The sequence below is a fragment of the Triticum aestivum genome, chromosome 4A (genome assembly GCF_018294505.1).
Source record: "Triticum aestivum cultivar Chinese Spring chromosome 4A, IWGSC CS RefSeq v2.1, whole genome shotgun sequence".
NCBI lineage: Eukaryota > Viridiplantae > Streptophyta > Magnoliopsida > Poales > Poaceae > Triticum > Triticum aestivum.
In genome coordinates, this window is record NC_057803.1 from 639,395,695 (window position 1) to 639,411,434 (window position 15,740).

The window sequence follows — 15,740 nt, forward strand, 5'->3', positions numbered from 1 at the left end:
ATTGTTTCATTTCATAGTGTATGCATTATCTTATAGCTGCTGTGTGGGGATTAATCTCCTAGGACTTGAAAAACTATATGCATTATCTTTCACTTTGTGTGCAATGATGCTTAATTAGCATTGGAATGGTTGGCTGTTCGGTAAATGATATGCTTGCCTGTTGGGATAGTATTCTTCTTTTCCAGATCAATATTTGTAATTTGTATCTCGCGTAATTCTGCATCCTAACAACTTACAGGATGTTTACAGTGTCAATATTTCCTTTCATCCGTGGCATAACCATCACTTGCTAAAAAACAATTGATTGCTACATAGTATTACACAGTACAATGTTGCAAACAAGCTCAGTGTCTTAAAATTCACAGACTAAGCAAAACTAGAATGAACGCACCTTGTTTTTTGTTAGGCAAGACTTAAAATGCTGACCCCGCACATGTCTACCTATTTGCATCACATGAATTATGGAATCTGAATAAACGAGAACAAAATTAAGGTGGCAAACTGCAGAATAGACGAACATTGAGATTTTGGACGAAGCAGAAGAGGTCTAATAGAGGCCGAACTGGGACCTTCCCGGATACGGGGACGACGTTGCGAGTGACTGCAAGCAGCGAGGTCTTAGGCGGTGGCAACTGAGCGAGGTCTTAGGCGAGGCAACTGATGGCATCAAGAGTTCAAACTTTTGCCTGGAGGTTGCTTTGAAAACTCTTCCAACAGGTTTGAGAGCTAGTCGATTTTCGTCTCATATTTCTAAACAGTGTTGTTGTTGTGATCTTAAGGAGGATGACATGCATCTCTTTTTTTGTTGTGCTTTTGCGAGAGCATCTTGGTTTTCTCATCCTTGGTACCTCAGAAGTGATCTTCTAACTAAGAATCATCTTTCTATGCAAAGTGTTATTCATGCTCTGCTCAATATGAATCACCCCTATGCATCTATATCTAACATTTTCAATTTTCTTTGGTGCATATGGAAATCTAGAAATGATTGCTTATTTGCTAGAAAATTTTCTCTTCCTCGTCAGGTACACATTGCTGCTTCAGCTTTGGCTGAATACAATAATTACTTACATAATTCAGTCCATGATGATAAGCAAACTGATCAGCTTCTTACCTCTCATAACATAAGTACCTTACCTCAATAGGGCTGCACTGTTAGAACAGATCTTCTCATTTCAGGAGCTAAAATTTATTCTGATGCCACTTTCAATTGTTCGAAGATTCCAGGACTTCTACATGGAATAGCAGCTACTGGAGTTTGGAGTATTTCTCTTTTTTTTTGCAGGATCAAGCTAAGGTCAATGTGCAAATTCAAACTTCCACCCAAAACACAAGCACGCTTCTTCAAGCTGAAGCCCTTGCTTTTCTTCTTGCAGCTCAAGTTGCTCACAGGCTTCACATTTATAGGCTTACTTTCCTCACGGATTGTCTCTCGTTGGCAAAAGCGACAGTAGAAAGAAGTGTTTTGGCTGATTCTACCCCTTGGTTCATTAGGAAATATCTTGCTGATTTTTCTCTCTTACTAAAGATCTTCAAACACAGGTGTTTCATATATCAAGAGAGATCAGTGGCATAGGTCACAACGTGGCTCATCAGGTTCTTAGATGTTCTATAGAACCTGACATTAGTTGTTTTGCTTCACCTCATACAAATAGGACTTGCCCTGTAGTTTCCCTCCTTCCCAATATCAATTTCCAGGGCTATGTACTTCACGCCGTAAGATGTTATTGAGCTGAATAAAAGTGTTTGGCGCTTTGTGCGCCTTTCTCTATTAAAAAAATGGATTCATCAACAGAAGAAAAAAGAACAATTATAGTTAGTGGGCAAAACAGTCGAACCATTCTCAGTTCCGTTCCCATCTGGTTGAGCCGAACCATTCCCCATCCGCATCCGCACCCAAACCCAGCCAACGGCCACCACGGAAGCACCGCCGCCGCTGCCGGCGCTCCCGGACGACGTCGTCGAAGAGATCCTCCTCCGCATACCGCCCGACGACCCAGGCTGCCTCTTCCGCGCCTCCCTCGTCTGCAAGGCCTGGAGGAGCGCCATCACCCATCCCCACTTCCGCCGCCGCTACATCGGGCTCCACCGCCACCGGGCGCCCCCCGTGCTCGGCTTCCTCCACGACTGGGAAGACGAGCGCATCCCAGACTTCGTCCCCACCACCGCCCCGCCCTTCTCCCTCGCCGCTCCAGACCGCCGGTTCTGGCGCCCCCTCGACTGCCGCCATGGCCGCGCCCTCTTCCTCTCCGACCACCTCCAGGAAACACAGGAACTCCTCCTGTGGGAGCCAATCACGGGCGCCCGTCGGGACATCACTTGAGAAACATTTATATATGATCTACGTGTTGTATCGGTTGCAGTAAAACATTTGGATTTTCTACTGTTTGAAGAATTTTTTGTTCTTATTAATTCTGAGAGGCAACGCTAGTAGTGATGATTAGTATTTTCTGTCCGAATGGAAATTAATATGTACATCTCTTTTGGAACATCAACAATTACTCCCTCCGTCTCATAATATAAAATCGTTTCTCAATCTTTTTGCTGTCAAAAAATAGAAGATCGTTTTTCAAGCTATAGGAGTAGTTATTATAAAAAGGGAATATCCTTTGCACGCCAGCTTCTTGGATCAGAAAACTAGAGTGTAGCAAATAGATCTATAACAATGATCAACCGTTTATAGATTACACATTACATCGTTGCAAGCAAATGCAGCTCAGATCTCCTTGTTCATTATATTCTTCACCACGGCACCTCCCTCGCATACTTGCTCATGTATGTTGATGATATTATTATCACCGCCAATTCCCACCTCACCTTCAACACCATCATTGACTCCCTCAAGAAGGAGTTCTCCATGTCGGATCTTGGTGATCTCCACCACTTCCTTGGCATTAATGTCACTCCCAACCCGTCCGGCTTATTCCTAAGTCAACAATAATACACATTTGAGATCCTTGACCATGCCAACATGCTCCAATGCAAACGGGTGTCCACCCCCATTGATACCACCTCTAAACTATCTTCCACAGATGGCCACCCTCTTTCCAACCCTACCTATTATCAGAGTTTGGCCGGGGCACTACAGTACCTCACCCTCACTTGCCCGGATATAGCCTACGCCGTTCAACAAGTCTGCTTGTTCATACATGAGCCATGTGACACTCATATGCAACTCATCAAGAGAATACTTCGGCACTTGCAAGGCACATCACACTATGAGATTCAGTTTTACAAATCTTCATCCAAGGATCTCATAGCCTACACCGATGCTGATTGGGCCGGTTGTCCGGATACCCGCAAGTCAACCTCGGGATTTTGAGTATTTCTTGGTGCTAACATCATCTCATGGTCATCCAAGAGACAACCAACTGTGCCACGCTCTAGTGCAGAAGCGGAGTAGTACAAACTGCGTTGCTGAATCTTGTTGGCTACGGCAACTCTTGCATGAGCTCAAATGTCCACCATCCAATGCAACTGTTGTCTATTGTAACATCATAGCGCATCATATCTCGCATGCAATCCCGTTCAGCATCAAAGGACCAAGCACATTGAGATTGACCTACATTTTGTACATTATCGTGTTGCTCTTGGCGAAGCTCGGGTCCTCCTCCATGTCCTCTCAACTTCGCATTTTGCAGACTTGTTCACTAAAGGACTTTCGTCGCAGATGTTTCATGTATTCAGGGCCAGCCTGAACGTCCTACCACACGGAGTTACGGCTAAGAGGGGGTGTTAAACTGTACATTGTACACTTTGTAACATTGTATTGTACTAGCTTAATCCACTCCTATTTTGTGAATTTGAACTAAAACCATGACGAGTAATTTGAAATGGAGGGAGTAGGATCTGGCAATGCTCGTGGCCTGTGTGCCTCAATTCTAGGAGCGGTTGCTCTCTCTCCCTCTCCCGCGCGCTAGGAAGGAGAGCAAAGAAACGGAAAATTGAAGCGCCGCCGGGAGACTTGCACTTGCACGCTAGGAAGGAAGGAGAGCAACGTGGTCCCGCACGCGAGGGCAGATCGGCTACGACAAACAAGGAAACGGAAACCACGTACGTATAATAATAGTATAATAGAGAGGAGGCCGAGGCCTACCCGAGTCTAACCCAGACACCGCCCCAACTAGTAGAATGCCCGTGCGTTGTCACGGGCTACTGAAATATTTTGCTGAAGTTATATAAAGATAATGCATGTTAAATTTCAGAGGTAGAAATAATATAACATGGTCACAATTGCATAATAATTGAAGTCCACTTCACTTGTAATTTAAACCGATAACAAAATGGCAAATTGACAATGTATACATATAAAATGATGACCCAACTAAAAATATGTTATAAATTATTAAGATCTACTTGCCGCGCTTAAGAAATTCCCGCACAATATCATAAAAGTGCTCTTTAACTTCATTCACATGATGTTTGAGCAACTATAATAAAAATTACTTCTCAACTCATACCTATCAGGCAAAAGAAATATATGTAGTTAACACGAATACTTCACGTGGAAGGTCTAAAAACGTCTGTAACGGACAATACTCACCGTGCAAACCAGCTTCACCAGTTTTTTACCGTTTCGCGTGAGCATAAAATGAAAAACAAAATAGCCAGACAAATCCCTGCAATGTCAATGTCATTGTGTTGTAAAAAACTTCTAAACCTTTCGTCCCCTTCCAACGACATCGTCTCAGAACCCTTGTCGATGGATTCTTTTTCAATGTCGCTAGAATACATCTTTACCTCTCCCATGTCCTGAAAAAATAATCATATAAAAATACACCTTTTGGATAACATAATCGGAATGCGCCCTGAAAGGGGAGGGGCATCGCCGAATCTATCTTTCTTCTTTTAGCACAAAAGAATGAAGAGGAATTCATTTCATTTCATACATATAAAGAAGAATTAGTGGTATGCACCTCTTCTCGTTGTGTCTCAGTTCGACCCGTCATCGTTACGCCAGCTCTGACGTGCATGATATTTCTAAAACATCATTGGAATCCATCACTTTTTATCTCTGATGAACAAAAGTGGAACATATAAAAATACAAAGAATATTTTATACTGCATTAAATAAATATATATAATATCTTAGAAGAAAAGTCAGACTAACACATTTTTCATTTGCAATAAAAAACTGGATACTGCTGATTTCATATAAATATATGAACATACACTCCCTCCGTAAAGTTTTTATAAGAGCGTTTAGAATCTACGTTCGTTTCTCGTCACATATACTTATATTTCGGAACAAAGGTAATAGAAACTTCGTCCTTTTTCAATTTTGCCCCTCGCTGGCTCACTCGCTTCACTCACTCGCTTCACTCACTCGTTCCCCACTCTTTCGTCCAAATCCCTAGATCGCCTCGCTCCGCTGCTCGCGTCGCCGCCACTCGCCTCTCTCTTGCTCGCGTCGCCGCCGCCGTCTCGCCCGCGTCGACGTCGACGCTCGCCTCCACCCCACATGCATCGCCGCCGCCGCCTTCCTGTGACGTCTTCGCCGCTCCCTCTCACCCGCGTCGCCTGCACCAGCGAGGTCGCCACAAGATTGTTTTTGTTACCAAAGCGGAGGCGAGGAGGAGCTGGAGAGTTGTACCCGTGGCTGGATCTGAAGTGTCTGGACGTCCCCGCGATGAGGATGAGTGGGAGGAGCAAGAGCACATCTGAAGATGGTGAGGAATGGAGGCGGCGGTTCTGAATTTGAAGATGGTGCTGTGAGGAGTAGCGGGAGGAGCAGTCGCCGACGGCCTGGCTGCATGGGGTACGCCCTCCCCTTCGTCTCCTACGGCATCGTGGACATCCTGCTCGACGACGTACATCTGCTTGAGGACATCCTGCTCGACGATGCTCCTCTTCGCCAGCATCTCTAGCGCATGGTGAGCTTCCCCTGTCCCCTCCCTTTACTCATGGTTGCCCGTGCGTTTTGGTTCAGATTTGGTTCAGATTAGGAATAGGGTACAATTTATTTATATGCGTATGGGTACAGATTAGGAGTAGGAGATGTAGTTGTGGGCACAGTTTTAGTAAAATTTCAGTAAACATAGTGAGCGTGTTTTACTCCAGTAATCTTGCTTGAAGTAAATTTCAGTAACTTCAGTAATCTTGCTTCAAGTACTCTGAAAATATGAAAATATACTCAGAAAATGTATTGCTTGTACTGCTGATCTTGCAGATAGGAGGAGAGTTCTTGTACTCACAGCAGCTGTTGATCTGCAACAACTCTAGGAGTGGGATTGACATTGTCATTGTGGTTTCAGTAGAAATGACCTTCTTCCAAATTAGTAACCGAGATCAAAGTTAATATATTTGTGATATTTTCGTGTAATATTATTGTTTGCAATGCGAGTACTCGGGAATACAGAGTACTGTATTTTTTATAACTGAAGAGGGAGTATAAATCGCCCAGTGAGTACAGTATAGATTGAGTATAAACATGATAACCTACTGTGATATTTTAGCAGGCATCATATTCGTGATGGTCTGCAAGCTATCATTATTGTCATACGTGATATTTGATTTTAGTGGTGCCATCTTTGTTCCCCTTATAAAAGTTGTGCTGTGCCGATTGACAATTTAATAGTTGTTTCACTTGGTAGGCCAGAAGGTGGTTTACAATATTTTTGTTATATTCTAGTAATAAAGAAAAATGCCCACAGCACAGCTTATGCAGAGAGCAAGTGATCATTGTTCTTTCTCCCGTCTTTCCTAATCGCTAATTCACTGGAATCTTAATGTGCAGACTGATACAGAAGCAAAGTGTTTCAAGGCACATAGGTCCAGTGATGAGAGTGGTAGTTTCAGAAAAGATACTGAAGCTAATTCAAGAAATACTACTAAGGCTGTTGGTCAAAATCCTCCACCATGAAAGCAAGGTTTCATCCATGTGAGGGCAAGAAGGGGTCAAGCAACTGACAGCCATAGCCTTGCAGAAAGGGTCAGTTCAATGCACAATTTTCAGTTTTGACTATTCTGGATGTATTCTTTTTGAATTTGCATATTCTTATACATCCCATGGATACACATTCACACTCCCCATTACAAAAGCTACAAATCTGGTCGCTGAAAGTCTACTTTTTTTTACGGGCACGGCGTGAGAAAGTAACCAAGCGGATGAAAATTCTCCAAGACCCTATGCCTGGATGTAATAAAGGTAAATATTAATCACAACAAGAAGTCTATATTTTTTATGTTTACATTCTGTCCCACCAATGTCCAGAAATGTATTGAAAAGTAAGGATTATAAAATTCAAATAAGGGGGAAATAAGAGAATATACAGAGACCTCCACATATGATAAATAATATAAAGATGTAGTTTCGATATTGTGTGGTGGTCCAGTATCGCACCCTTTGGAAAAAAAATCAGGGAGGTATTTGGGTCCAATCTGTAACATCAATCCAGTGTGGTATATCATCCCTGCTTTCACCACCTGTACCATTAATCCAGTGTGGTATATAATTGTTGCTTTGCCCATCTGTACCATCAATTATCAAAGAACCAACGGCCAGATTTCATTGTTGATTAACAGTGACTAATTTAACTTGAGATGCAAATAACCCATTGGTGTAACTGTAGTTCTAATACCAAAGATAGTCTCCGGTCATGATCAAGCAACCAGAGTTATTCTGCTTAAGGGAAATAAATAACATAGCAAAAATAAACAAATAAATAACAATGTCCGTGCCTGCTTTGGGGCCGCATCATAAATATTTCTCTAATGTAGAACACTCTAGTGGAGTCTAGTTTTACAACAACAGAGTGACCCAGGCAGTGTGCAATATTTGTGCAGGAAAACAGAGCTGAGTTTAGATGTAGTAGATGATTGATTACAAAACAACAAAAGAATAATATACATAAGCAAACCGGCAAAATGAAAAATAATGTCACATACAGCAAAATTTGGCAACTTGCAAAGTCTCAAATTCGAGGCAATATATTATTACTCGACTTGTAGTATAAACATAATAAAGTTCAATTGGTTACATCGAAAGATAGAGATCTGTACAAGAACACCGAAGAGCACCAAATTATATGTAGCATAAGAGTAAATCCCTGTCATATCTAAGAGCGGACTTCAGCCTGTAAGGACTTCCTTATAGACGATGTTCTTCATCGAGGTCTGTAAGGACAAGGCAGGTCTTTTTCGCTTCTTTGACTTACTGCTTTGCTTCTTGCCATTCTCCTTCTCCTTCTCCTTCTCAATGAGGATCTTTATGTTTCTCTTCGCGGTGGCTCGAGACAATGCGACATAGAGTTGACCATGAGAGAACACTGGATTAGGTAGGTACACGCCAACGATCGGAATCGTCTGTCCTTGAGCCTTGTTAATCGTCATAGCAAAGCTAAGCCTTACAGGAAATTGCTTCCTCTTGAACTTGAATGGAAACATGTCGTTGTCAGACGGGCATAGGGGTATTCGAGGAAGGAAAACCCTCCGACCCGCGTGTTGTCCAATCACGATTTCTGCGTCGATGGCCTTCCTCTAGAAACCTCGCACCACAAGCCTCGTCCCGTTACACAGACCATTAGCCGGATCAATGTTCCTCAGAAGTATGATAGGGCAGTTGAGCTTCAGTTTGAGTGCATGTGGAGGCAGACCGTTGGGAGTCAATCCATTTAGGAACTCGGGAGCGTAGTAGCCATACGGGTCGTCTTCTGCACTGTCAAAGCTATGGTAGATTACTTCTTCTCCCCGAAAACGCTCTACCATGCGTATGTTTATCTTATCGATGTTGTCGTTTGTGGTGGAGAGGATTGCGCGTGAAGTCATGTAATTCGGATCGGACATGTTGTCATCTAGTCTCGGAAACACATGGTCAATCAGCTTCTCCAGGTCGTCACCCTCGCCTGTAGATGGCACACGAATATCTTCAGGGAGTCATATGTTTCCTTGATCGTCAACTTCCTCGGTGCCATTGCCTACCCTTAGCAAGTAATCCGCAAACCAGGTGTCATTATGAGCCCTCATGTTGATGATGAGCCTTAGCTGGCGTATACCCTTCCAGAGGTGTGAACTTCGGAGGGTTGCATCGATTATCTGACCCCGGGACCCCCTCCTGACGACCGGAAGCACCTACCTGAAGTCCCCACCAAACACAATAGTTTTTCCTCCAAAGGGTCGGTCCCGTCTTCCCATGATGTCGCGCATGCTGTTGTCCAGTGCCTCGACCACCTATCGCTTAGTCATGGTGGCCTCGTCCCATAGTATCAATGAGGCCATCCTCAGTAGCCTGGCGGTACCACTCTGTTTCGTGAAGGTGCATGAGGCGCCATCGTCGCAGCTCAATGGGATCTTGAACCTCGAGTGGGCAGTCCTGCCTCCAGGCATGATAGAAGCGGCGACGCCTGATGTCGCGGTAGCGATAGCGATGTTTCCCTCGCTTCGAACCTTGGCGAGCAGTGCCCTGTACAGGAAGGTCTTCACTGTACCTCCCGGTCCATCAACAAAGAACACACCCCCATCATCGCATTCAACAGAAGCTAGTATCTCGTCGTATGCAACCCTCTGCTCCGAGTTTAGCGACGAAGCCAATTTAGTGTCGTTGATATCAAAATCGACGTTGGATTCCTCGATCACTTCTCTGGCCTCGCCCTCGGTTGGGTCGAACGCATCGTCAATGCATGGAAGAGTGAAATCAGCTATGTCTTTGCCCATGGACTGCAACATACCCCTAATGTCAAGCAACACCATCTGTTCCACCTCAATCGGGCACGTGTGTGATCGCCGATAGTCATCAGACATAGGCTCGAAGTGCCTATCCCATAAACCACGCACGTCGCCTGGCTCACAGTGCACCAAAATTGTTGCGAAGAGCCTCCTGAGCGAACATGGCATCGCCCACTGCTCTGCCTCGGTAAGAGAGTCGTCGAGCGTGTTATCTGCCTCGATGAGTCCCAACCTTTCGGCAGCCTCTCTAAAGCTCCCGCATAGCCTACCATCCACGGTGAGCAGGTCCTCATAGGATGTCTTGCCAGCAACATGGTTTAGCAGCACACGCAGATAGTATTGCTCCCCCTCGGCAGGATTGGCAGACACAATTCGACCGATCTGATAACGCTCCAACCGCTCTTTCCAATACTTCTTACCCTTCTGCCATGTGAACCTTCCAGGAAAATCCTTGTATAATATATTCCTAGCCCACGGATGGTTTTGGTTAGCTTTGAAATACTCAGTCAACATGGATTTGGAAGCTTTCTCAGAGGTGACTACGTCGGTCAAGTGAGCTTGCTCATCGAATGCCACCCTGTGCATATTCGGGAGATGAAGAGGCAACTGTAGGACAGGCAGGTCATTGGCACACAAGGGGAAGCCAAATATCCTCCACATCGCCTCTGGAGGAGTAACCCACCTCGCGTCTACGTATCTTTTGATCTCATCAATGTTACCATCGGCGTCTGGCTGGTCGATGCTGAAAGAAGCCCTATCATGGCCCTTGTATATGTACTTGTAAAGGTATTTGACGACCTTTATGCTGGAGCAAACCTCAACGTTGATGTGGCAATTGAAAATCCGCAGAAGGTAAGGGTTATATGGCTAAACCCATCTGTTTTCCAACATTTTACCCCGGACCTTAGCCTGCCGACCATTATCTCGACGACGATAAACTGGGTATGAGTCCTTGCCCTGTGCCGTGTTTTCATTGAACGGCCGCGGGTATCTGCACTTGCACTCGTTTTGTTGCATGCAAACATTTTTGGGGTTGAGAGCACCGCATGGTCCGTGCATCATATGTTTCACCACCAAGGCGTGGAGTTCAGGATACTTTTGCTTGTCTGGGAGCTCGGCAGAAATGGGTCGGTCGTACTGCTCCGGAACGACAAGCTTATAGGCAGAATCCATGATCAACAAAAAGTGTGCGTGGGGGAGGCCCCTCTTTTGGAACTCGACTACGTATACATGTGCGACAACAACACCCAGGATATTCTTCTTGAACAACATCTCTTTCATAGCCTCTAGCTTGCCATGGAACACACAAGCCACAAGATCAGGTCGGTCTTGCGCAGTCTGGCCAGGAAACAACTCATTTGTTATCTCTTCCCAGTTAGGGTTGCAGGTCATGGTCAAGAAGATGTCAGGCTTTCCGTATGTATGGACAATTGCCATGGCATCCATATGCCTCCGCTTCATTTCGCGGTCGCCACCTGGGTACGTTCCAGGGAGCACTATCCTTACTCCAACAGCGCTTGCCCGGGTCTCCCCGGATGTAATTGCATCAACAACTCCTTTATACAGGTCGGCACGGATCTTTGTCTGGTTCTTCCTGTACCATTTCAACCTACAACTCTCAATCTTGATGTACATGTCCACCCCCCATTGCTGGAGCAATCATGCTCCACGGAGTATGGGATTGAATATCCCAGGTCGTGTCTGGAGCATGTAACAGTAGTAGTCTCTCACCGAGACGCATAACCTGCTATTCCCCTCTGCACATGGATGAGTAACACGGACATTAGGATTCATATGAGAAGTATACAATTCATCTAAACGACAAAATATGCATAAGTCTTACCTGCATCCTCATCATCATCATCATCACCTCTACCTCTTGGTTGTTGCACAACCGGCCAAGGGACATCACGTTTAGGAAATTTCCGGGTGCCAACCGAGCTACCCCTTGGGTAGAAGAGTGGGTAAGAGAGAGGGTCATACGAGCCAGCCGTCACATGTATACTGTGCCTTTGGTTGTCATTCCCGCAAAGTGTAATCCTACGATCGAACCTCTTCGCTAGGTCCGTGCCCTCCACCCAAATTGCAGCGACCTCAGATGACAGAGGTCTATTATACTTCCGTTGGTCTAGTCACTGGTCAGTGTTGAGGTCTATCCTGTAATCGTCGAGGTTGTCCCTGTGCGCACCCAAACTCCTAAACTGCTGGGAGTACGGGTTTTCCCTGAGTATGTCAACTAACTTTCTGACGACATCTTGGTCTAATTGCTCGGTGGCAGCCTTGCGATGGGTTAGGCCTGGGTCGTCATCGTAGAAGTACAATTGTAGATGATCTGGACGTGATGTTGGCCCGAAGGAATGAACATTGTGGTAGATGGTGCCGTGCGCTCGGAATGTGTACACCCCGGACTTCATGTTTGTGTAGCTTTCATCAAGGCTGATGCCGAGGGTTGTGAAGGAGAAGTGGCCGTTGAAGAACCGTATGTTCTCCCGAAAATGCCTTGAGTCCGCATCCATGCTAGACCAAAGCGTCATTAGCTCCGGGATGGCCTCCAGTTGCTTCAGCTGGATCTGCCCACTGCGACAGTAGAATCCCGGGGCCTCGGACACAAACTTCTTGGGCTTGCAGTGATCGCAATTTGCGGCGTGCTTCAGGATGTGTGTGTGGTCTGGGAGGTTTGAGTAGACATAGTCCAATGGATCATGGTCGACATAGGTATTGTGACTTGAGTCTTCCAATTCATCGTGCTCCATGTCATCAGCATCTGAGCCTGCAAACAATGTTTATAATTAGTGTGATATTTCAAACGGGCGAGCTGCTCAAGTGGGTGTACATACCTTCACCGGCAAACAGGTAATACTCGTCGTCAAAGAGGCTATCAGGGTTGACATTATCATTCATGAGATGACTAAGGTAAGCGTCCATGTCGTCTGCTCACGTGCGAAACCAATAAATGAGGGTTCAGTCTCAAGGGACGCAAGGAAGTAAGGATGGGAGTGTTACCTTCACTTCTGATTGTGTACTTCGGCATGCTAGATGAGGTCGAGGCACCGTGTGCTTCCACTACGGTAGGTTGTCCAGTTGAGCTCATTTCCGGTATGGAGATGGACCTGACAGTTGGGGTCATCACCCTACCTGCAAACCTTTCATTAAGCTGATCGCGTAGAGCATTCCTCTCACCACGCGGTACCTGCGTACATGTTTTTTGCTTGCCAATTTTCTGCTGACGCTTCTTTGCCGCCATACCTCCCTTGCAAGCTCGCTCTATCCTCCCACGCGCTGCTCTGGACTCATGACTCTGCTCGTCCACTCCATTATCCGCTATTGTTACCGGATCACTGGCTTGCTGGTTGGCATTTTGTAGGTGCACATTGATTTCGATGAGGTTGCCATGTACAGAACCATCACCGAAGGTTCTGCTTAGGTATGCACCTACAACATCATCGAATCATTATTTATATATCATGAATGATTACATGATGAAAGATGATGGTTGATAGGATATGTACCATCGGTTTCGGTGTTGCAAATGTATGTGGGGGCCACATTAACCGTAGGAGCATGATCTATTTGTTCACTGTCGAATTGTTGTGTGAGGGCTGAAAGTGCGAGAGTCGGACAATGTGTGTGAGGGTTGGACAAAGTGCTAGTTAAATCTGGACGTGGCATTGCGATCGATTCAGCACACGTCGTGTTTTTCTTTGCAGCATACTTTGCCTTTCTCTTTGCACTTGACTCCCCCCTTTCATCCTCAGTCATGGTTTTAGGGTGTTGCACGCGCCATTCTTGCAACTTCTGATTTTTTTCTTGAAGATCGATCGTTCCGTCACCCACTTTTTTCCGATAACTTGCTCGCCTCCGCCCGTTTCTCTGCTCAATTTGCATGTCTGTTAAGTCACAATTGTGTTCTTTATCAGGCTGTTTTTCATCTAGTTGCTGGCTGGCTGCCTCCTCTTTTTTCTTTCGATAAGCAGCTCTCCTCCGAGCCTTTATTTGCTCTTTTTTCTCGTCAAGGTCCACCGAGAAGGGTTGACACCCATTAGTGATATCATCGAGAGGTAACAGGAGAAGGTTTTGCATATCTGCACGGAGGGTTTAGGGTCTTCATTGTTCAAGAAGATTTCATGTACTACACAAAAGCTTACTTTATATATCTGCACGGTCTGGTTAAACAATGATGTATTGCTGGATGTAGTTGGGGTGGTATCATCGAGAGGTAACAGGGGAACATTTTGCATATCTGCCCGGAGGGTTTAGGGTCTTCATTGTTCACCGAGAGGTAACAGGGCTGGTTGAAGCTACTTCTTAATCTAGGGTTTATTTTTTATAGAATCCCTCCGTGTCCATACATAAAGTCTATATGTACTCAAAAGTCGTATGTCTGCCCTATATCAAATTGAACCTAAATGATCAGGAATTGTGTTGGTCAATTTTTTTATTCTATATTCTTGGTCAATTATTCGTGGGGTTGGGGTGAGGAAACATGTGTCGCCTACATTATTCACTAAGAAAGTATACATATGGTCATCATAAACATAAACATCCTTACCTGATATCGTAAGGCCATTCAGATTTTCATCTTGTTGCTTGCTGGATGCCTCCTCTTTTTTCTTTCGATAAGCAGCTCTCCTCCGAGCTTTTTTTTGCTCTTTTTTCTCGTCAAGGTCCACCGTGGTTGGTTGACACACATTAGTGATATCACCGAGAGGTAACCCACCCACATTCAGCATATCTGCATGTGAAATGATATTAACATTATGTTGTGGAATGGAGGGAGTATATACAATATCATCGCAGTGCCTTCCCATAAAGCATTCATACCTGATATCGTAAGGGCAGACAGATTTTCATCTTGTTGCTTGACGGTAGCCTCCTCTTGTTTCTTTCTATAAGCAGTTCGCCTCTGAGTTTTTATCAACTCTCTTTTTTCGTCAAGGTCCACAGAGGATGGTTGATCTGCATTAGTGATATCACTGTGAGGATGGCGTGGAACATTATGCGGCCTCTCTTCCCAACTGTCACGTTGCATGCTACCATATATATTTTGTCAGATTACTGAGAGCTGGCAACGAATCTACATTATATAGGAATGAGATTGGAGGGCTGTCTGCATGATCTGCATTAGTGATATCACTGTGAGGATGGCGTGGAACATTATGCGACCTCTCTTCCCAACTGTCACGTTGCATGCTACCTAGTTATTTTGTCAGATTACTGAGAGCTGGCAACGAATCTACATTATATAGGAATGAGGTTGGAGGGTTGTCTGCATCATGTTAACATAAATATATATTGGACCCAAATAAGGCAAAGTTGTAGGCACATGGTCTTAACCTTTCGGCAACATAATACTTACCCGAAATCAGATGGGAAGGTTGATGAACACGTGTCCTTTCACAATCGGCCTGTTCAAGAATCATCCAGTCCGAGTGAGTAATATGGGCTCCTACAAGTCACACGCTTGATCCTTTAGAATCGGTTCTGCCCAAGTCTGTTAGGTATGATTTATCACATAAAAAGCATAAAAGCAATATCAGTATATATGCACAGCCTTAATACCTGGACTACTTGGGTAATTCTTGTGAACATCGTTGACTCCAGGTATAACCCCTTCGTTAGAGTCGTCACCATTTGGCCCCTCCATCGGGCCTGCAACATCTCCTGTGATGGTGTTTGACATGTATAACAAAATATGTAGCTGAACATATATATGGAGGTAGATATATACCTGGAGTATCATATGTGCTATCACCATCGGTCTCAAGTATCATACGTTCGGAGGGAGTAGTATGGACTCCTAGAAGTCAAGATGTTGATACATTAGAATCGGTTGTGCCCAAGTCTGTTAGGTATGATTTTTCAACTAAAAAGGATAAAAATAAACCTTATACCTGTACTACGTGGGTAAATTTTGTCAACATCATCGGCTACGGGTATAATCCCTTCGTTAGAGTCGTCAACACTTGTCCCCTCCATCGGGCCTGCAACACATATATAGTTGAACATATATATGTTTGACTTGTGTAGCACAATTTATAGGTGAACATATACCTGGAGGTACATGTGATGAAGTCGTCTGT